Raw genomic sequence first — 22926 nt, forward strand, 5'->3', positions numbered from 1 at the left:
TTTTGAACTTCGGGGTGGGGGTGTCTTATTGGATTAGGATCTAGGACCGTGAGCTATTTTTTTCAAAGTCTTATTTAGCACAGATTGACTCCGTGGGTTCACCGTCACAATACGCTTTCTTCTTATGTCATACTACGCTTTTACGATTTGTATAGACAATAGACAAAATAGTAATATAAACGAGGTGGTATTAATTTGGGATCACAAAAAATAGCCGGCGGCCTGCGTGCTCCAGTGAGCCGATCTGGGCCTGCTACTCTTTATATATTTTATATATGTTTCTGGCTTACGTACGCACTAAAATTTCGTCAAAATTCCTTATAAAGCACTAATAATAATAATAACAATAATAATAATAATAATAATAATAATAATAAGAATAATAAAGCACGGATTGACTCCGTGGGTTCACCGTCACAATACGCTTTTTCCCGTGAATTTACACTTTTAATTTTTTCATCTATAGTATTATTTTCTACATCCGAGGTGGTACTATTCATGTGATCATGTGGCCCGTCATTAAATTAAAGGTACCCCAAAAGTTGATATTATTTACCCCGCTGCCACCCTTAAGAAAAAAAAATTGCTGTCGTTTGGTATATTCACCCCGTGATCCTCCAAATCAATCTAGATCGAGGCGGGTCAACGAGCACTGGGGCGTCAGGCGGCTCTCGCTCGATTCGATCGAATGACATTGTCAGGACCCTGCAACTCAAGCGCAGTTAACTGACGAACTGAACACCTTAACTGAAGAAATATGTAGCGAGGACCAAGCGTTACTCATATGGGAGATGGACGGCCAAGATTGAAGGCGTTAAGTGACGATCAACAGCGCTCGTCTCCAACGGTCTCCTGTTCCTCGTCACGTCGTTGCCGTCAACAGCTAGGACACCTACAGACAGAAGCAGAGCACGTGCGAGGCACCACCGCGGCTACTTATCCTCTCCTCCAAGCCATCCATCGGCATCTTTCCCCATTCTACAAGTTGTACTCCCTAGCGTAGCTCTAGAACCCTAGATTACTCTGTAGAAATTGGGATCGATCGTCGATCTGTACCTGTACCTGTTACTTGTTCTGAACTTTAATCGAATCGGGGCTAGTTCAAGTGAATTTGTGTGTTTGCTTCATATCTGGTCCTGTCAATTGGTATCAGAGAGCCAGGCTTTCCTCGGAGGCGGATCGGTCGGAACACGCTGTGGTTGGGTTTCAGCTTGGTAAAATTCCACAGCCTGTTGACGATTGCGGCGGCGGTGTTCTTCAGAGGCGAATTCGTCGGCGGAAGGGCGAGGTCACCGGCGAGGGTTTCGGACTCGTTCCGCTGTAAAATTCCGGAGCCGTGAGTGAGACCATGCCTACCCGAACTAAACACATGGACGAGATTGCTGAAGAACTCGACACACTTCGTGAGGAAGTGGGCGTTTTGAGTCACAAGCAAGACCAGATCCAAGATCAGATCAATCAAGTCAACACCAGGTTGCTTTCTGTCGAGTCCCTGGAGAAGCAATTGGGAAAGGTCGAGTTACTAGTGGAGAAGAACGCAGAAGTTCAGCAAGAAATATTTTCCATCTTGCGTACCATGCGGTCTGAAAAACCCGACCCACCCACCCCTGAATCCTCTGTTATAGCATCAGTGACAACTCTGCATAACCAAAATCAACAGCAACAGCAAGATCAAGGGGAGCCACGAGTTGAACAACGTCTCCAGCAAACACAAATTCAGAACAGCAATACTAATCCAACAGTGCAGTTGCAGGCAAGACACACTACACAATATCAGTCTGACCGTGCTGCTCAGTTTTTGAAGAGTATATCCAAGGGGCCTAAATTGGACTTCCCCTGCTTCAATGGAGAAAACCCTCTGGGTTGGATCCGACAGGTCACTAAATACTTCCAACTGGCTCAAACTCCTGATGAATGTAAAGTCGATTTGGCCCTGACTTATTTCACTGGAAGAGCAGACAATTGGGTTAGGAGTGCTCAACTGGAAAATACAAAAACAACTTGGGAGGAATTCTGCAGAAGGATCTGTGATAGATTTGCTGATCATAGTATCTATGAAATATTGGAGAAATTTCATAGCCTCAAACAAAACACACTGTCAGTTGCTGCATACACTGAAAAGTTTGAAGAAATCATGGCCATTGTACGAGCTGAACACCCCTACTTGCAGGAGCAATACTATGTTGTCAGTTTTGTCAACGGATTAAAGCCCAGCATCAGATGCAACTTGAGGCCACAGAGACCTAACACCCTTAATCAGGCTTACTGGTTAGCAAGGGACTATGAGAGTGGACTGCAAGCAAAGTACCAATCTTACATGAACCAACAAGAACGACTGCAAGCCCATCCTGGACAACAGAAACATCCTATACCACCAGCTCCTAATTTGCAAATACCACCAGCAGATCCAGCAACAAAAAACCAGGAGTTTGTTGGAGATGTAATGCACCCTGGGTGCCCGGCCATAAATGCAAACAGGCACCTTCTGTACATGCTATAGCTGGTCTTGAGAATACTGAAGAAGTCACACCTGAAGAAGAAGCACAGCTGGCAGTGCTCACAGCTGAAGGTCAATGGAATGAGTCTGATAATCAGTGCATGCATATTTCTGCACAAGCAATTTTAGGAAATGCTTCCCCCTCTACTCTAGCAGTACATATCCTGGTGGGAGGCAGACAAGGGGTAGATTTAGTGGACACTGGCAGTACTAACACCTTCATTGATATGAAGTTTGCTTTGAAAGCTAACTGCCACCTGATAAATACTCCTACTAGGAGAGTGACAGTAGTAGGTGGTGGTTCATTAACTTCAGGTGCTCATGCCCCCAACACCAGCTTCAAAATCTGCAATGAAACATTTTCAAATGACTTCACAGTGTTGGAACTGCAAGGATATGATGTGGTTCTAGGTTGTGACATGCTAAAACAACACAACCCCATAGAAATGGACTTTGAAACTAGAACAGTCACAATGACCAAAGACAAGCTTACACCTGTCACATTCCCTGATTACACAACTACTGTTGTTCCTAAAATAATTTCACCAGAGAAATTGGAACAGATGTGTTCTAAAGGAGTAGTGGGTTTTACTATGAGCCTTCACTTCATGTCAACTGTTGGCAAAGAATTCCAAGCTGCACAAGAAACACCAGAAGACATACTGCAAGTTTTGGAACAGTATCATGAACTGTTCAAAGAACCTACTATTTTGCCTCCTCCAAGAGATTGTGATCACTCAATACCTCTCAAGGAAAACTCCACACCCCCTAATGTGAGACCTTACAGGGTGCCCCATTTGCAAAAAGATGAAATGGAACAACAAATCAAACTCTTGCTCGCCAGACACATAATCCAGCATAGCTTGAGTCCTTATGCATCACCAGCCATATTGGTCAGGAAAAAAGGAGGAACTTGGAGATTGTGCATAGATTACAGGAAGTTAAATGCACAAACAATTAAAAATAAGTTTCCTATACCAGTGATTGAAGATTTACTAGATGAACTTCAAGGAGCAGCGGTTTTTAGTAAACTGGACTTAAAATCTGGGTACCATCAGATTAGAATGAAAGCTGAAGATGTGCACAAAACATCATTCAGAACTTACTCAGGGCACTATGAATTTTTGGTGATGCCCTTTGGATTGACAAATGCACCTGCAACATTTCAAGCTCTTATGAACAAGCTTTTTGGCCCTTATCTGAGAAAATTTGTTTTGGTTTTCTTTGATGATATTATGATATTCAGCAAAATCAAAGCAGAACATAAAAAGCACTTGGAAATGGTCCTGGGCATATTAAAGGAAAATAACCTACTTCTCAACAAATCCAAGTGTACTTTTGGAACTTCCAAAGTGGAATACCTTGGACATGTCATATCTGCTCAAGGAGTGGCAACAGATCCTGAGAAAATCACTGCTGTGCAGCAATGGTCCACAACTTCTAATATCACTGAATTAAGAAGTTTTTTGGGCCTAGCTGGATACTATAGGAGGTTTATCAGGAATTATGGCATGATCTGCAGACCACTGCATGATCTATTAAAGAAGGACTCCTTTCTGTGGACAGAAATACAAACTGCAGCTTTCAACAAGTTGAAATACAGTTTGACTCATGCTCCTGTCCTAGCACTACCTGACTTTTTTTATCCCTTTTGAGTTAGAGTGTGATGCTTCTGGAGCTGGCATTGGAGCTGTCCTCATGCAGAAACATAGGCCAATTGCTTATTATAGCAAATCCTTGGGGCCAAAGGCAGCTACTCTATCTACATATGAAAAAGAGGCAATAGCTATCCTGGAATCCTTAAGAAAATGGAGACATTACTTCCTGGGATCATCTCTAATCATTAAGACAGACCATCAGAGTCTGAAATACATCACTGAACAAAGGATATCAGAAGGAATTCAGCACAAGTTAATGCCGAAACTACTGGAATTCACTTACACCATTGAGTACAAGAAAGGGAAAGAGAACAAAGCAGCTGATGCATTATCCAGGAGGCCTCAAGCAATGTCTATATCAATAGCAGTACCCAGTTGGACAGATCAAATTGAAGATTCTTATAAGGCAGATGACAAATGCAAACACCTCATTGAGCAACTTACTGCAGGCAGTCAATCCTTGCCCCTTTATACATATACAGCAGGTGTATTGAGATACAAGAATAGGATCTACATAGGATCTGCCCCTGAATTCCAACAGAAACTGCTGTCCACTTTCCACTCCTCTCCTGTTGGGGGACACTCAGGAGTAAGGGCCACTTACCACAGAATTAAGATGATTTTCTATTGGCCAAACCTTAAACAACACACTGAGAAATTCATCCAGCAATGCCCAGTGTGCCAAAGAGCTAAGGGAGAACACTGTCACTACCCTAGACTACTTGATCCACTACCTATTCCAGATATGGCTTGGAGACACATTTCCATGGACTTTGTGGAGGGATTACCAAAGTCTCAGGGCAAGGATGTGATATTGGTGGTAGTAGACAGATTTACAAAATACTCACACTTCATTGCACTATCTCATCCATTTACTGTAACTCATGTGCTGCAAGCATTCATTGACAATGTGTTCAAATTACATGGTCTTCCAGTGTCTATGGTTACTGACAGAGACACCATTTTCACTAGTAATTTTTGGCAAGCCTTGTTCAAATCTCTGGGAGTGAAACTCAAAATGAGCACAGCTCACCACCCCCAGTCTGATGGCCAAACTGAGAGGGTGAACCAGTGCTTAGAAGCTTATCTCAGAGTTATGGCCTTTCAAGAACCAAAGAAATGGTGCTCCTGGCTGTCCATGGCAGAGTGGTGGTTCAATACTTCTTATCACACAGCAACAAAGTATACACCATTCCAGTGCTTGTATGGTTTCCCTCCCCCACTCTTTGGAGAGGTTTCAATCCCTGGACCTAGTGACACAGATGCTCAGTCATTCTTGCAACAGAGGGAAGTTATGCAGCAGCAACTAAAACAGAACCTGCTAGTTGCCCAACAGCGAATCAAGAAATATGCTGATGCAAAACGAACAGAAAGACACTTTACAGCAGGAGAGATGGTGTATCTCAAAATGCAGCCATATCGATTAGCTGCTTTTGGCATTAGAACTGGATTGAAGTTAGCCACAAAATTCTATGGGCCTTTTCGCATAATACAAAGGATTGGAAACTCTGCTTACAAGTTACTGTTGCCTGACAGTGCACAAATACATAATGTGTTTCATGTGAGTCAGCTCAAGCGCCATATTGGACCTACAGTTGTCCCTGCTCCAGGATTACCACTTGTGGACGCCTCTGGCAAGATCAAGGTGGCTCCAATCATGGTTTTGGAAACACGTGCAGTTCCTCGTCCTCCCAAACTAGTCACACAGTGGCTCGTTCAATGGCTGGATATGTCTCCGGAAGAAGCTACTTGGGAAGACGCTGACTTCATCAAGTTCACCTTCCCGGACTTCTTCAACGCGACCATCCGAGCGTGGTTTCCACAAAAGGATCCTCGAGGGCAAGGATCGTCTTCTGGGGAGGGCAATTGTCAGGACCCTGCAACTCAAGCGCAGTTAACTGACGAACTGAACACCTTAACTAAAGAAATATGTAGCGAGGACGAAGCGTTACTCATATGGGAGATGGACGGCCAAGATTGAAGGCGTTAAGTGACGATCAACGGCGCTCGTCTCCAACGGTTTCCTGTTCCTCGTCACGCCGTTGCCGTCAACAGCTAGGACACCTACAGACAGAAGCAGAGCACGTGCGAGGCACCACCGCGGCTACTTATCCTCTCCTCCAAGCCATCCATCGGCATCTTTCCCCATTCTACAAGTTGTACTCCCTAGCGTAGCTCTAGAACCCTAGATTACTCTGTAGAAATTAGGATCGATCCTCGATCTGTACCTGTACCTGTTACTTGTTCTGAACTTTAATCGAATCGGGGCTAGTTCGAGTGAATTTGTGTGTTTGCTTCATATCTGGTCCTGTCAGACATCCGCAAAGGGCGGCGGCGCACGGGCTCGACGCGCAGAACGACGGTGGCATTAGGATCCTGGTGAGCAGCTTAGGGGTTCTCCGGGGCGGTGCCATGGTTGCTCCGGCGACGAGGACGCGGCACTCCCCTTCTGGTGCGGCGCACGAGGGAAGGAGGAGGGGATCGATCCAAGACGGGGGCTGAGGCCGGCAGCGCCGTCTACACAAGCCTCACCGGCGGTGCCCTCTACACCTTCTCGCTCACCACCGGCTTAGTAGTCATCCTCGACGCCGTTAGCTCTGTAAAAGGCACCAATTGGCATCCCGGCGGAGTAGTCATCCTTGACGCCATCAGCTCTGTACAAGGCACCAATCGGCATCTTCGACGGCCACAAGTTCTCCTACTATGCCCCCGTCGCCTCCGCCTGCATTGTTTGCTTGCTCGGTGCGATGACATGGATGTCCGGCACCTCGGCCAGCATCGACCGCGCCCATGGTGGCCATGCACGCTAAGCTACCAAGCACACAACTTGATTGATCTACAGGAACTAGCGGCACTTGCGCATCTCGCCGGATACTCCAGCCCGTGAAGCTAGCTTGAGGCTCTAATTGATCCGGTCGATACTTGCGACGAGATCTGAGCAGCATTATACTCACGTTGGTGATGTTGGGCATGCTGGCAAGGTCACCGACAGGGTCACCAGGGACTCCATCTTCATCTCCAAAGAACTCCGACTTCAGGTGACCTCCCTGCTGCCGTTTGCTTTTGCCGCTGCCCTGCGTCGACAACTTTCAGTTGGCTGATTACCGACTCTTCTGAAAACTCGCAGGAACAGAGAAATTGTCTTATTTATGAGGGACAGAATGTTTGACATATCAGAAATTTTGGATGGTTATTGCAAAAGTTACCTTCCATATGTAAATACTAGTAGGGGGTTTTGAAGAAATGTACACTTACAACCCTCCCACTCAATCTGTACCAATCATCTTCGATCCGATGGCCATGGTTCGTTTTTCTATTCTTTCACCGTACACCCTTTTTCTATTGTAGTCGCTCCCGGAACAGAGTAGCATAGCGGAGCTAGCAGCAACAGCAGGGACAAGCTCAGGAGGAAAATCGGACCTCCTTTTGTTGAATACAGAGCAAGCTAGAGAACATACAAAAATACAAAGCAAAGCTTCACCTAAGTGCACGAATTGTTTAATAAGTACGGTTGCTGCAATGAATTAACGACCTAGGAGCTGTTTGGTCACAACGAGGTAATTCATTATTCATGTTTGTTCACAATTATTTAATTTTCACTGTTTTGGATCCTGTACTATGCACAATATAATTTGTAGAATATTTTATCTTTGCAAATAAGGGAAATAATGATCCAAAATTGGAGAAAATGGTGAAAACCAAATGTTTATGTCATTTGATATGATGTACTTAGTAATTAACTTTTCCTACCTCCATCTTTTAAAGTGTCTAGATGATGTTTTCGTCAGTTCCGGCATCTTCAAGAGCTTTGTCATGCCCTATTATTTTCAATTTAGTCTGTGTCCACATCAACTGAATTCGGTCGGTTCAATTCAATTCATCATTTTTTTATATATTTGATGCATTATTAACCATAGCAACGCACGGGCACTTTTACTATATATAAGATGTGATGTGTGATGTGCTGCATTATATAAAAAAAGGACGCATGGCAAGAAAATCCGAGAGGATCCCATAAAAATATGGGATGTGGGCAGTATAATACATGCGTCTACAGACATTAAACACAAATATTGTTTATGCATTTTAAAAAAACCTCTTCATGTGTTTTCTTTGATAAATACGTACGTGAAAATATATTCAAGAGTTGCAAAAAAAAATATTTGCAGGCACCAACATATTTTTTCCAGACATGTTGTAAATAACAAGCCAAGTGACCCGTTAGTAAAGGCGTGGGAATTATAAGGCAGACAATATTGACGAACAAAACAGGACGGGTATAGAGGAGGCATGAGAAGTTCCAGAGCGATATTTCGCGTCAGAGTGAAGCAAGGATGAGATCGGGACGACGGCGCAAGGATGAGCTTGAGGTCATGGAGCGGAGCTAACAATAGGAATGTCGTTGAACATGCCATAAGTTGGTGATACTTGAACCGAAAACCGTCCATGATGCATGCATGTCTCCGTAGTGTGTATTGTCGTCTGTTCTTGTCGTTTTCCTTTACTCATAATAACACTTCATTCCACGCATGTCATGAATAAATGGATTATTGCTAGCCCATTCTGTATGTACTTTTTAAATCTACATGCAAGCCATGTTGAAATAGAAGAGCTGGACTTGTGGAACATATTCATAAATTCTATTCCACCTTTTCTAGATTATAAGAGCATGTGATATATTTTTCTCCCGTTGTAACGCACGGACCCTTTGGAAGTGGAAAGATATAAACCAAGTATAAGAAATCTGAAGTAAAGAGAGACCCAATGAATTAAAAGATATTGGTTAATGGCGATTATTGTGTATTGGTACATAACGATCTATTTAGACAATCTTCGGCCTAGTAACCGAATCCTTGGTACCACAGCTCTCCACGCAAATGGATACGTCAGGTAATTCTTTCCAATAACATTCTTCTATTAAAGGGAGAGGTGCCTTTTCTCAATAGTGATTGACACAGTCCCTGAAGTTAAAGGAAATTGCTCACCATACCATTGATAAGTAGGAAAAAAAACATCGATCCTCCCATACGCCACTTGGCATGCCGCTGCCCGAGGTAGCTTATTGTTTTTATACTTACAAAAAGTTGTTTGAGTCATAAATAATTTTGTACTAGAAGAACGTCCGTGCGTTGCAACAGGGCCACATTAATTTTAAAAAATATTATATTTAATATTCTCATACATATTAAGTGACATTGACGATCTTTTTTACCATCAAATTCTCACACACACACCCTCTCCCTCCCTCTTCCTCACTCTCTCTCCCCCTCTCCCTCACTCGGGAGGCGGGACGAAAATAAACCCGGAACGGAGACTACCAACTGAGACATTAGAAGTAGAGCTCATTTAGTTGATAAGAATAAATAGAAAACAATGTTAAAAAGGAGAAACATATTAGAATACATTGAAAACCCAAAAGGACGATGTAAAAGGGGATTCGCCCTGCCCCCCCCCCCCGGCCTTGCCACCGAACCGCTCAGCGGTCCAGTCCCTGCACGGTCGTCTTCTCCTGTTTCCTGAGCCGCGTCGCTACAGAGCTGGGCTCCCGCCCGACCACCTCGCTGGCACCGAAGGGGAATGGATAAGGGTGACGCCCTTCCTTCCGAGCCCCCATGGCCTCACTCCTCCTCGACGCCCCCTCCCAAATCCACTTCTCCTCGCTCGCTCGATCCCGTTGATCTGGACGAAGTCAGACGCCACGGCCACCATGACCGACCCCGTCCACATGGCCACTGCCCTCCCTGCGGGCTAGGAGCTTGTCGAGGAGCTCCGAACGCCTTCGCTACTTTGTCTGCGCTAACGAGATCAAATCCAGCACCCCCGCATCAACGTCGCTGCCGTCTTCCTCAACCTTGGGCCACCGCGACATTGCCGTTCGATCCGCGCCGCCGTGAGCTCCCATGTCTTCCCCTAGGGCGCCATTGACACTGCCATGATCTCCTCTTGCCTTTCCCCTGTTTCCCCTCTCGTTTGCTCTCGTTAGGTATTTCGCCGTGGCCGAGAACCGCCGTCCTCCATGGCCATTGCAGGGGTAGCCACCGAGCTCCTCGGATTGACCCCGTGGCACATGCCCGCTCCTATGCACGCCCATGCTCGAGCCTGTCGCTCTTCTTCAGCGCCCGCGGGGCCACTCCCTCTTCATGCCCACGCCCGTGCTACACCGCGTCGGTCGTGCCCGCCGCTACCTTCGCGCTCGTCGCAGCCACCGCACCACTGTGTCCCGCGCGACACACACCCTGGCTGCGTGCCACACTCTCGCTGGCTGCGCTCGCCCCGTGAGCTGCCGCCTATCCCTTCGCTCGCCCCGCTGTCGCGCCCCTGCCTCGCGCCGCCTCCAGTCGTGGCCATCTTCTGCCGGCCGCCCCCTCAGCCACGCCGGCCGCATCACTGCCCTCCACCGCCGGCCGCTCGCCTCGCTTACTGCGTGTTGCTTCCTACTGCTATGCGCTGCTCTACCGCTGGTACGTTGTTGCGCCATGCCCTCGACACTGTCGTGGACAAATGTGGCAGAGGGATTGTTAATGGAGTACGAGAAGGAGGTGGCGGAGAAGGTGTGGAGAGGCAGGAGGTCTGGGGCGGTGTCACCTGGCTATGGTGGAGGTGTTTATGCGAGAAGGAGCCGGAGTGGAAGGAGAGGTCACAATTGGAAAGAATCGTAAAAAAAATCATAATCCGGAGATCTCAGTTCAAAAAAATGCTAATATCGATGGAGTGGTGATTTCCTTCAATAGGTGGAAAACATAGGAAATATTGGTTGTTATCAAGGAAAGGTAAAAAATTAGGAAAGTTAGGATTTTTGAACTGATTTCTATGCAAATGGCATTTTATTTTTTGGCAACGTGATATCAGTACCTGCCCGTTTGTGACATGTGTGATTAGGAAGTTTGCAAATGTTAAGAAACTATTTATTGGGAGGAAAGTTGTGACGTGTCTGTTATTTGTTTCCTAAAACAAATTTCACTAATAAGAGAAATTAATTGATTTAGATAAGTTAGGAAAGTTAGATTAAAATGTATTATTTGTTTCCTGAAAATCTGTTATTTCTTTCCTAAGACAAATTGAACTAATAAAAGGAATCGATTGATTTGCATAATTTAAGAAAGTTAGATTAAAATGTATTATTTGTTTTCTGAAAATCTGTTATTTGTTTCCTAAGACAAATTGAACCAATAAAAGGAATCGATTGATTTGCATAATTTAAGGAAGTTAGATTAAAATGTATTATTTGTTTCCTAAAAATCTGTCATTTGTTTCCTAAGACAAATTGAACCAATAAAAGAAATCGATTGATTTGCATAATTTAAGGAAGTTAGATCCGTGATTTGTTATACGTTAGGAAAGTTCTGGTTGTAATAAAGACTGGAGAGAAAAATAAACCGATGGACCAGGGTGGGAGGGGGTGGTGGGCGGAGAGACGAAAAAAACCCAGCGAAAATAAACCGCGAACCAGGGTGGAAGGGGGTGATGGGAGGAGAGACGAAAAAAAACCAGCGACAATAAACCGCGAAGACGATTCACCAACTCGTCCATTAGGAGTAGAGATCCGTTCAATTTTTTTTTTCAACACGTCCATATTTTTTCCAACATCCAAGGTGGTACTAATCTATTTATATATCACGTCCTACAAAATTCGTCCGTCACTTTCGATTTTCTGGCACGTACATCGCTCATCACATGGGCCTGGCTAGGCCTGCCAGGGCCCTCTCCACAATTTTTTGTTCTAATTTACCAACTTATATATTATACTAGAAGAACGCCCGTGCGTTGCAACGGGGCCACATTAACTTTAAGAGTTCAATATTAATCATGTTAATAACATGCGACGACGACTTAGCGAGCGGACCCCCTTAAAAAAGACATAGTGAGCAGATTCCCTTAAAACTGGTAGGAATGGATACGATTGATGACATTGATAAATAGTGGCGGATGTTGGTCTAATTTACTATCATCATGCATGGAAACGAATCATCAAGAAAAAGAATACTTCCTATTACTACACTCATAGGAAGCTTCCTAATCTCTGCTACCAAACAGTTTCCGCCCAAACAAGGAAGGAAAGTTATAGACGTGATTTAGAAGGAAACAAACATTATGAAGATTAATTAATTTATATTTGATCTTTAGAGATTGATTGTGATTGATTCTTTTACATAAAGACATTACTAAATAATTTGCGTCAGTATGGAAAGTTCTGATCCGTTCAGTTTTTTTCGTTGTGTGAGAGGGTGAAGTGAAAATAAACCGATGAAGTGGGGGAGGCGACGAAAAAAATATATGACGGTTAACCTACAAAAAAACCGGACGAAAGTGGTGGGACGAAAAAAAACCTGGAAGAGAGACTACCAACTGCTCCATTAGGAGTAGAGATAAGAAGAATAGTCCCACCTTGCTCCTTCAAATCAAATCCTACCGACTTATATGTGCTCGTCAGTTGTAAGAATCAAGTAAGCCAAGACACGAGGCAAGAAATAAAAGAAGAATCAAAAAAATCAAAGAGGCAGTGGTGCGAGAAGAAAAGAGGGTTGTGCGAGGAAGATAAGAAGGTTGAACGAGGCGGCGGCTTGTTGTAGCAGACGGTAGCGCGGTGCAGAGTGCAGTCGCGGCGGTTGTGGCCACGAGCATCATTGGGGATGGAGGTGAGCGGCTCGGCCATGGACTTCTATACATCGGAGGCCTCGATGCATCAAGTCAACATCCAAAGGATGGGACAAAACAAAGAAATTAATCCTGCAAGTGGAAAGAGGGATTCAAGGAACAAATAAACTCTCCAATCGACCGCGAGGCTCCCGTTGAGGGAGTGTGCTGCGTGGTAGTAGTTCTAGACAGGGAGATGGGCGAGAAAAAGATGGGAAGATGGGGTGAGCGACTGAGACGAGGAGGAGGATGAGAATACACTGGTAGAAAAAGGGCCTATAGTCCCGGTTCGTAAGGGCCTTTTGTCCCGGTTCCTGAACCGGGACTAAAGTGTCGGTACTAATGCCCCGACCCTTTAGTCCCGGTTCAGTCCAGAACCGGGACTGATGGGCCTCCACGTGGGCAGTGCGCAGAGCCCAGGCAGGAGACCCTTTGGTCCCGGTTGGTGGCACCAATCGGGACCAATAGGCATCCACGCGTCAGCATTTCTGTGGCTGGGGTTTTTGTTTTTTTTGAAGGGGGGGGGGGGTTGGGGGTTTTGGGGGGTTAATTTAGGTGTTTCATATATTGTGTTAGCTAGCTATAATTAATAGAGAGAAGTGTCCTCTCTTATGTCCGTGCTTGGTCGACGCTACGTACTATACATACGTATAGAGAGGACTAGACACACTAGCTAGCTAGTAAGCAAACGAAGGAAACAGAAGATCATCATGAACATATATGCATACAGAGAGAAGTGATATCGACCACCTCTCCTTCTCCGAGAGATTGGTCGAACAACAAGTTCTCGTATATCTATCTGACACTACCGGCTACATATATACAATAATTATCTCTTACAAATATAATCATACGGACTCAGGGTCCACATAGAATTCTCCGTCTTTAGGGATCACGTGGTCAAGAAAGAATGCCGCCAATTCCTCTTGAATTGCTCGCATGCGAGCTGGTGCTAGGAGTTCATCCCGCTTCCGAAACATCTAATTTAAAGAAGGGGTCAATACATATATATATGAATGAATGAAACTCAACACAAATGATGGTAATAAAATAAAATTGTGAATGTTGTTATTTACCTACTTCATATTGTTCGTCAGTGTAGCCCCGCTCACAGGTCGTGTGGCAGATGGACTCGCAAATGTAGTATCCACAGAAATCATTCCCTTGTTCCTGCCACAACCACTTTACAAGAAATAGAGGTTAATCAAACTGATAAGCAAGAATGCCAAATGGTATTGATGAAACTAGCGCTTGAATGACTAGTAGATGCGCTTAAAATGCTACTATAGTACTTACTTTCGGGTGTCTTAATTGCAGCTCCTTCGGCAGTCCCGGAGCTTTTCTGGTGAATTTTCTCCAAACCCTGCCGGACAAAGAAAACAATTACTTGATATATCAAGAAATGAACAAAGTTGCTGATATGGTGGATAATGATCGATTTAACTTACTTCTCGAGTATTTGAGTCATGTCTGCATAGTCCTGGGGATCTTTTCGTCTTGAGTCTAAGACGGTTACTAGTCCCTGCTCAAGCTTAATCTCTAGGAGAATATAGTGGAAACTGCACACGCATGCATAACTCATCAATTACATTACTATAACCTTGACTAATATATAAGGGAAACCGAATACGCACAAGACAGTAACACTCACTTGAAGTTGTAAGGAAAGAGTATTATATCTTTGTTTTCATTTATTACGAACGATCGTAGCAAGTTGGCCTCGGTAGCTGCGGCATGAAATTTAACCTGAGTTGCATCTATGAGATATGTGTTAATGAACCCAATATCACCGACTTGTCTTTTCTTCGATTCGGCGATCTTCAATCTGCATAATATAGTGAGGATGATTATAAATACATGCAATGAAAGAGCTAAGCTATATAGAGAAACTTAATGACAGAAGTAGTACTACTTACAGACAGTAGCAGGCGACCGTTGTTTTATCGAGGGCCAATTGATTGAAAAACTGATAGAACTCCTCAAATGGAACAGGCAACAGTTCAATTCCAATGAGGTCATGCTCCTTTTTAACTTTCACATACAAAGTACTCCTCCCCCCAGAGTCTCTACAGATTTTCAAGTACCAATCATGCAATCTTCGCATCATCGTTGATAGAGATCTTTCATCTTTGACGAGAGGCTTCCCGTACTCGTATCTTTGTATCTGCACGTCCATGGGTTCATAATGTACATTGTCGGGCAGGTAATCTGCAAGATTGCTATAACCGGGCACCATCCTCGGATCATTAGCGACGTTGTGGCTAGGCACCTTGAGCGGGGGCACGATTGCTTCGCTTGTTCGCTGAGCTGGGCAATTTGTTTCCCAGCTCGTCGTTCTTTCAGCCTTTGATCACTGACAGTACTTCCCGACCACTCCGCTTCGGCAAATTCCTTTCCAATAATGCGCTCATAGTTTCCTTTCGGTGGAGACTTCGGTGGTTTTGTCAGGGCAGCCAGAGTGCGCTTCACTTTCACCGGATCTACCTTCTCCTCCGGAGGTGGATGTCTCTTTGCTCTCAACCCTTGAAACCAGTCATCCACTTCGGTTCGCGCAATCTCGGCGTTCTCCTCCGGGGTCCTCTCATATGGTAACTTCTCTGGAGTCTTCAGAGAAGGACCGAATCTGTATGTCCTCCCGCCTCTGGTTGTACTGCTAGACGCCGACCGAGCAGACGGAGCGGTTGTCTTCTTTACTTGCTTACGAGGCGGAGGAGAAGGACTACAACGCGCCGGATCAGCTGGAGCGGCGGCAGGTCTCTTCCGCCCTTGCTGACGAGGCGGAGAAGGAGGAGGCTGGCTGCTCGGGCGCGTCGGCGCAGGCGGAGAAGGAGGCGGAGTGCCGCCACGCGCCGGAGAAGGAGCCGGCCGAGGTCCCTAATCGTCACTCGCTGGAGGAGGAGGCGGTGGAGGAGGCGGAGTGCCCTGACTTGCCGGAGGAGGAGGAGGAGGCGGAGGTGTCCAATTCGGAAGGTTGATGAGCTCCTTCCGCCATAGGCATGGAGTCTTCAGAGCAGACCCCAGCCGAGTCTCTCCTTCACCAGTAGGGTGGTCAAGCTGGAGGTCCTCAAATCGCTCCGTTATTTCATCCACCATCACCCTAGCATATCCTTCTGGAATCGGCCGGCAGTGAAAAGTTGCGCCGGGTTCAGTAGGATAAACAGAGCCAACGGCCGCCTTGACCTTCAAATTCATCCATTGCGTCATAAGGTGCCAATTTTGAGACTCCGTTATAGCATCCACGGGATAGCTGGCAGGAGCCATCAAGGCATGCTCCGGCTGAAGCAGCTCGGTGGAAGCCACGCTGCTTCTGCGCTGAGATGGCGGGGTGGCTTCGGGGGAGGCTTCGGCAGTACGTTTGCTGCAATTTGCTTCTCGTTCCTCTATCGCGTCTACCCTTGCTTGCAGCGCCTGCATTTGGGTCTGCTGCACTTTTTTCCTCCTCTCATGGGATTTGTAACCGCCTGCATCCGGAAACCCAACCTTCCACGGAATGGAGCCTGGCGTGCCTCGTGTCCGTCCAGGGTGCTCAGGATTCCCGAGGGCCATTGTGAGCTCGTCGTTCTCTCTGTCTGGAAAGAACTTCCCTTGCTATGCTGCTTCGATATACTGCTTAAGCTTCCTGACTGGTATGTCCATTTGATCGTTCGTCCAAATGCACTTCCCTGTTACAGGGTCCAAGGTTCCGCCAGCCCCGAAGAACCAAGTCCGGCAACGGTCTGGCCAGCTAATTGTCTCTGGTTCGATCCCTTTATGCAACCAGATCATTCTCAGTCTTGGCCCACTTAGGCCGGGCTACGAGGTAGCCACCTGACCCCGTGCGATGGTGAAGCATCTTCTTCGCAGCATTTTGCTTGTTTGTCGCCGACATCTTCTTACTCTTTTCCGATGTCTTGTGGGCCACAAATGCGGGCCAGTGATCTCTGATCTTCTCATATCTGCCCTTGAATTCTGGTGTCTCATTATTTTCGACAAACTTATTCAGCTCTTTCTTCCACCTCCTGAATAGTTCTGCCATCCTCTTAAGAGCAAAAGACTTGATTAATTTCTCTTTAACTGGGTTCTCTGGATTATCCTCTGGCGGTAGGGTGAAATTTGACTTCAGCTCAGTCCAAAGATCATTTTTCTGCATATCATTGACATAAGACACCTCAGGGTCTTCTGTAGCCGGCTTAAACCATTGCTGGATGCTTATCGGGATCTTGTCCCTAACCAGAACCCCGCACTGAGCAACAAATGCGCTCTTTGTCCGGAGGGGTTCAATCGGTTGGCCGTCGGGCGCGATTGCTATGATCTCAACTTTTCATCCGAGCTCAACTTTTTCTTCGGGCCTCGTCTCTTTACCGAAGTTGTGCTCGATCCGGAGGGCTAGAAAAAAGAACAAAGACTTAATTAATATGTGTACATACCAAAACAATGAATGCATCAATCAGCTAGTCAGCACAGGCTTAACTAATATATATACCTGGCCGGACTCGGTTCGGTCACCGGAGCCGTCATCACGGTCTCCTTCTTGCACCGGCATTGGGTCACCGGAGCCGTCCTCATGTTCTTCTTCTTGCACCGGCATTAGGTCACCGTAGCCAGCTTGTTCACCCTCTCCTTCCAGACCATCGTGTCGTTGAGAAACAACGAGATGGCATCACTTCCTTCTGCGATTATGTCCCTCAACAACGCTTCTTTTGCTTCGTCTCAGGGCGGTGTCCATAGTTTCTACAAATATTTACAACATGGCAATTATTATTCAAACATGACAGATAGATATATTAGTGTCAAACGTAGAACTAGCTACCTAATCATAGTAAGCTATCGGGAGGGGGTATATATCGACAACGACGACACTACATCTATGTCCCTCGACGACCCTCGTTCCCAATAAAAAAAGAGGAAGAAGAAGAAAAAAAGAGGAGAAGAAAGAATAGAGGAGAAGAACTCCTCTATTCTTTCTTCTCCTCTTTTTTCTCCTCTTTCTTCTCCTCTTTTTTCTTCTTCCTTTTTTTATCCTCTTCTTCCTCTCATGTTTGAGAGCATCGCCGAGGGGTCGGGAGGTTGCGTAGTGTCAAAGGATTCAACAAAACCATGTCTTCATCATTAGGCGAAAGTAAGATGTGCATGATGGTACGAAGCTCTTCAAAGTTGTTCTAGAACGGAGTCCCAGATAGGATAATTCGCTTTTTGGTACAAAGTTCAGCAAGAGCCTTCCGAATATCGCTATTTGGAAGGCCTTTGCTGAATTCGTACCAAAAGGCGGGTTATCCTATCCAGGACTCCATTCCAGAACAACTTTGCAGAACTTCGTACCAACATGCCCTGGTTACTTCCGGCTAATGATGAAGGCATGGATTTCTTAAATACTTTTACACTAAACCTCTCTCGACCCCTCGGCGATCCTCGACCCCTCGAACCCTCGACGACCCTGGAACCCTCGACCCCTCGGCGATCCTCTTCTTCCTCTCATGTTCGAGAGGATCGCCGAGGGGTCGGGAGGTTGCGTAGTGTCAAAGGATTCAACAAAACCATGTCTTCATCATTAGGCGAAAGTAACATGTGCATGATGGTACGAAGCTCTTCAAAGTTGTTCTGGAACGGAGTCCCAGATAGGATAATTCGCTTTTTGGTACAAAGTTCAGCAAGAGCCTTCCGAATATCGCTATTTGGAAGGCCTTTGCTGAATTGGTACCAAAAGGCGGATTATCCTATCCGGGACTCCATTCCAGAACAACTTTGCAGAACTTCGTACCAACATGCCCTGGTTACTTCCGGCTAATGATGAAGGCATGGATTTCTTCAATACTTTGACACTAGGAAACCTCTCTTGACCCCTCGGCGATCCTCGACCCCTCGAACCCTCGACGACCCTGGAACCCTCGACCCCTAGACGACCCTGGAACCCTCGACCCTCGACCCTATAGAACCCTCGAACCCTCGACCTTGAAACCCTCGACCCTTGACCCCTCGAACCCTCGACCCTGAAATCCTAGAGGAGAAGATGGAAGAAAAAAAAGAAGAAAAAAAAGAGGAGAAGAAGAAAGGAATAGTGGAGAAGAAGAAAAAATAGAATATATTCTATTTTCTCTTCTTCTCCACTATTCCTTTCTTCTTCTCCTCTTCTTTTTCTTCTTTTTTCTTCTTCTTATTTATTTCTCCTCTTCTTCCTCTCCTCCTCTTCTTCTTATTTAGTTCTCTCGACCCCTCATCCCTCTCTCGACCCCTCGACGACTCTCGTCCCTGATAACATTTTTTTCTCCCCTCGACACCTCTCGACCTATCGTCCCACTCCCGACCCCTCATCATCATCTATCACCCCCCTCGTTTTCTTTAGCATATATCCATGAAGAAAAAAGAAGTCTTCCTCTTCTTATTTTCCTTTTTCCACTCCTTCCTTTTCTTCTTCTTCTTCTTCCTTCTTCCTTCTTCCTCTTTTCTTCCTTTTCCTTATTTTACTTTTTCCTGTACACTAACCTAAAATCGATATCTACTAATTAACAACCTAAATTAAAAAATGAATACATATATGAAAAAAAACATCATATGAAAAAAACATCTAGCATTTCACCAAACACCTTCTATATGGACAAAAAAATTCAGAAGCTCCTTTATTCCTTCTTATTCTCCTCTTTTTTTTCTTCTTCTTACTCTTCTTCCTGTCCTCGTCTTCTCCTTCTTCTTCTCCTTCTTTCTCTACTTATTTTCATTTTCCTTATTTTACTTTTTCCTCTCCACTAACATAAAATGCACTAACCTAAAATGCAACAAACATAAAATGCACTAAATCGATCAACTAACCTAAAATCAGTGATAAAATGCACTAACCTAAAATCGATATCTACTAACAACTTAAAAAAATTAATACATATATGAAAAAATGCATATATGAAAAAAACATCATCATATCATTAACAGAAAAAATAGTATTTTTTTTCTAAAAATCTATCTTTTGCATATATACATCAACATATATATATATACACTAACCTAAAATGCACAAAAATGCTATCAGAGAGGGGGTATATCGACCCCCCTCATGTATCCACATACACACATCTATACATACATACATTTCTCATATATACATACATAAATTTCTCATATATAAGTTTTTCTTCTTCTTCCTTTCTTCCTTCTTTCTAGCTAGATATATAATTTTTTGCATATATAAAATACATATATACTTGCATATATGTATAAATTTTTGCATATATAAACTTTTGCATATATAAACAGAGCCTCGACGGCGAGGGCTCACAACGGGGGCGGCCGGCGAGGGCGACGGCGGCGGCGGCGATGGCGTCGGCGACGACCACAACATTGGCGGGGGCGGGCGACGTTGGGGCAGCGCCTGGCGGCGACGGGGCAGGGGCGACGAGGACGGCGGGCTCGGGGCAGCGCGGGGCTCGGGCGACGGCGGGGGCGGCGACGACGTCGGGGCGGCGCGGGCGACGACGGGGCGGCGCGGGGCGCGGGCGACGACGGGGACTGCGACGACGTGCGCGGGCGACGATGACGAGGAGCAGGGCGTCGGGTAGAGGGTGGCATCGGCGGCGGGGAGAATGAGGAACTGAATGAAATTTTTGACAAGTGTTGTATATATAGCAAGAGCATTGGTCCCGGTTCGTGAAACCAACCGGGAGTAATGCCCCCCTTTAGTCCCGGTTGGTGCCACCAAACGGGACCAAAGGCCAATTTTCAGCAGCCCAAAGGGCGGGAAGCGGCGGCCTTTGGTCCCGGTTGGTGGCACCAACCGGGACTAAAGAGGGGCATTGGTCACGGTTCGTGGCGCCAACCGTGACCAATGCCCCCTTTAGTCCCGGTTGGTGCCACCAACCGGGACCAAAGGTCTGTGCTGCCCCGAACCCAAATATTTAGTCCCACCTCGCTAGTTGAGAGGGAGACGCACCTGTTTATAAGGTGCGGTGCGCCTTACCTCTCGAGCTCCTCTCTAAAGCAGGCTTTCGGGCCTAACACTACAATCTGTGCCTGTGGGCCTACTTGGCCTCCCGCGGGCCTGAATCCTGGCCCATGGTAGGGTTTCTAGTCGTATTCAAGCCGTGGGGGCCCAGTAGGTGGCACTTTTTTTGTTTTTTTTGTTTTTTTGTTTCTACTTAGAACTAAATACTTATAGTTTTGTAGTGATTTCTTTTTTATTTTAGGTCACACAAATTATAAACTTTCTGTTAGTGCCATTAGTTTTAAAATTTGAATAGTTTAAATTTGATTTTTTTAAAATTTGTGTGAATCACTAGTTTATGAATAACTTTACTATAAAAATTGATTTTTGAGTCAATCTTTTTCCTGCTATTTAATATTACTGTGTTTTATCATTATACTCAATTTGGTAATTTTAGTTAGTCATAACAAATATTATAGGGGTGAGCCCTATTTTTTTCCAGTTTTTTTGTTTTGTTTTTTCTGCATTATTTATTTCCTTTTGTTTTTGCTTTATTTTTTAATTCTTTTTGCTTTTAGTTTTAGAAAAATTATAAACTTTCTGTTAGTGCCATTAGTTTTCAAATTTGAAAACACTTATTTAGTTTTTTAGTTTTCTTTGTTGCTTTATTTATTTTATTTTCTGATTAACTTTACTATAAAAATAGTTTTTTCCTGTTTTTTTGATTTGTTTTTTGCATTATTTATTTTCTTTTGTTTTTTGCTTTAATTTTTAATTCTGTTTGCTTTTAGGTTAGCAAAATTATAAACTTTCTGTTAGTGCCATTAGTTTTAGAAAAATTATAAACTTTCTGTTAGTGGCATTAGTTTTCAAATTTGAGTAGTTAAAATTTGAATTCTTTGAAAATTGTTTGAATCACAAGTTTGTGATTAACTTACTAAAAAAATGAGAATAGATGCGCTTATAGAGAAAATTCAACCTAAATTCCTAGTAAATTTGTATGAATTTCAGAGAAATTCACTATGAATTTAGGTTAAACTTTTCTCTATTAGGGCATCTATTTTCACTTTGAGAGGAGCTCAACAAGGCAGAGAGGGAAGGGCTTATAAACCAGTGTGAGCCCCCTTCGGTTGGCGAGGTGGGACTAAACTCTGCCCGCAACAAGGACCAACCCTTTAGTCTCGGTTTGTGGCACAAACCGGGACTAATGGTCATGGGCCAGGGGCGAGGAGCAAAATTATAAACTTTCTGTTAGTGCCATTAGTTTTAGAAAGTTGAAAGTTGAAAGTTGGCATGGGCCAGTGACTAATGGTCATGGTATTACGAGGGCCAAACCATAAGACATGAAAGCATTTCAAATGAACTCTGAAAAAGTTGAAAGTTGGGATGCTATCATAATTTCACCCACATAGCATGTGCATGTACAAAACGGACAATGGTAGCATGTTCGTGTGTTACAAAGTTGCGGGAGAAAGTCTTCACTTTTTCTTCGCTTGTGTCATTTGCTTATTGCGCCATAACCATGGATAATCTTCATTGTTTATCAGGATGCCTGGGTCAGCCTTGACATTGAAGGGAGGAATTTCATGAAACTTTTCATAATCTTCAGACATGTCTGCCTTGCCATCCACTCCCAGGATGTCCCTTTTTCCTGAAAGAACTATGTGGCGCTTTGGCTCATCGTATGATGTATTCGCTTCCTTATCTTTTCTTTTTCTCGGTTTGGTAGACATGTCCTTCACATAGATAACCTGTGCCACATCATTGGCTAGGATGAACGGTTCGTCAGTGTACCCAAGATTTTTCAGATCCACTGTTGTCATTCCGTACTGTGGGTCTACCTGTACCCCGCCACCTAACAGATTGACCCATTTGCACTTAAACAAAGGGACCTTAAAATCAGGTCCATAGTCAAGTTCCCATATGTCCACTATGTAACCATAATATGTGTCCTTTCCGCTCTCGGTTGCTGCATCAAAGCGGACACCGCTGTTTTGGTTGGTGCTCTTTTGATCTTGGGCAATCGTGTAAAATGTATTCCCATTTATCTCGTATCCTTTGTAAGTCAATACAGTCAAAGATGGTCCCCTGGACAACAAGTACAACTCATCACAAACAGTGTTGTCACCTCTGAGACGTGTTTCAAACCAACTGCTGAAAGTCCTGATGTGTTCACATGTAATCCAGTCGTCGCACTGCTCCGGGTGTTTGGAGCGCAGACTGTTCTTGTGTTCATCGACATACGGGGTCAC

This window comes from Triticum aestivum, chromosome 2A (assembly GCF_018294505.1).
Source record: "Triticum aestivum cultivar Chinese Spring chromosome 2A, IWGSC CS RefSeq v2.1, whole genome shotgun sequence".
NCBI classification, from domain to species: Eukaryota; Viridiplantae; Streptophyta; class Magnoliopsida; order Poales; family Poaceae; genus Triticum; species Triticum aestivum.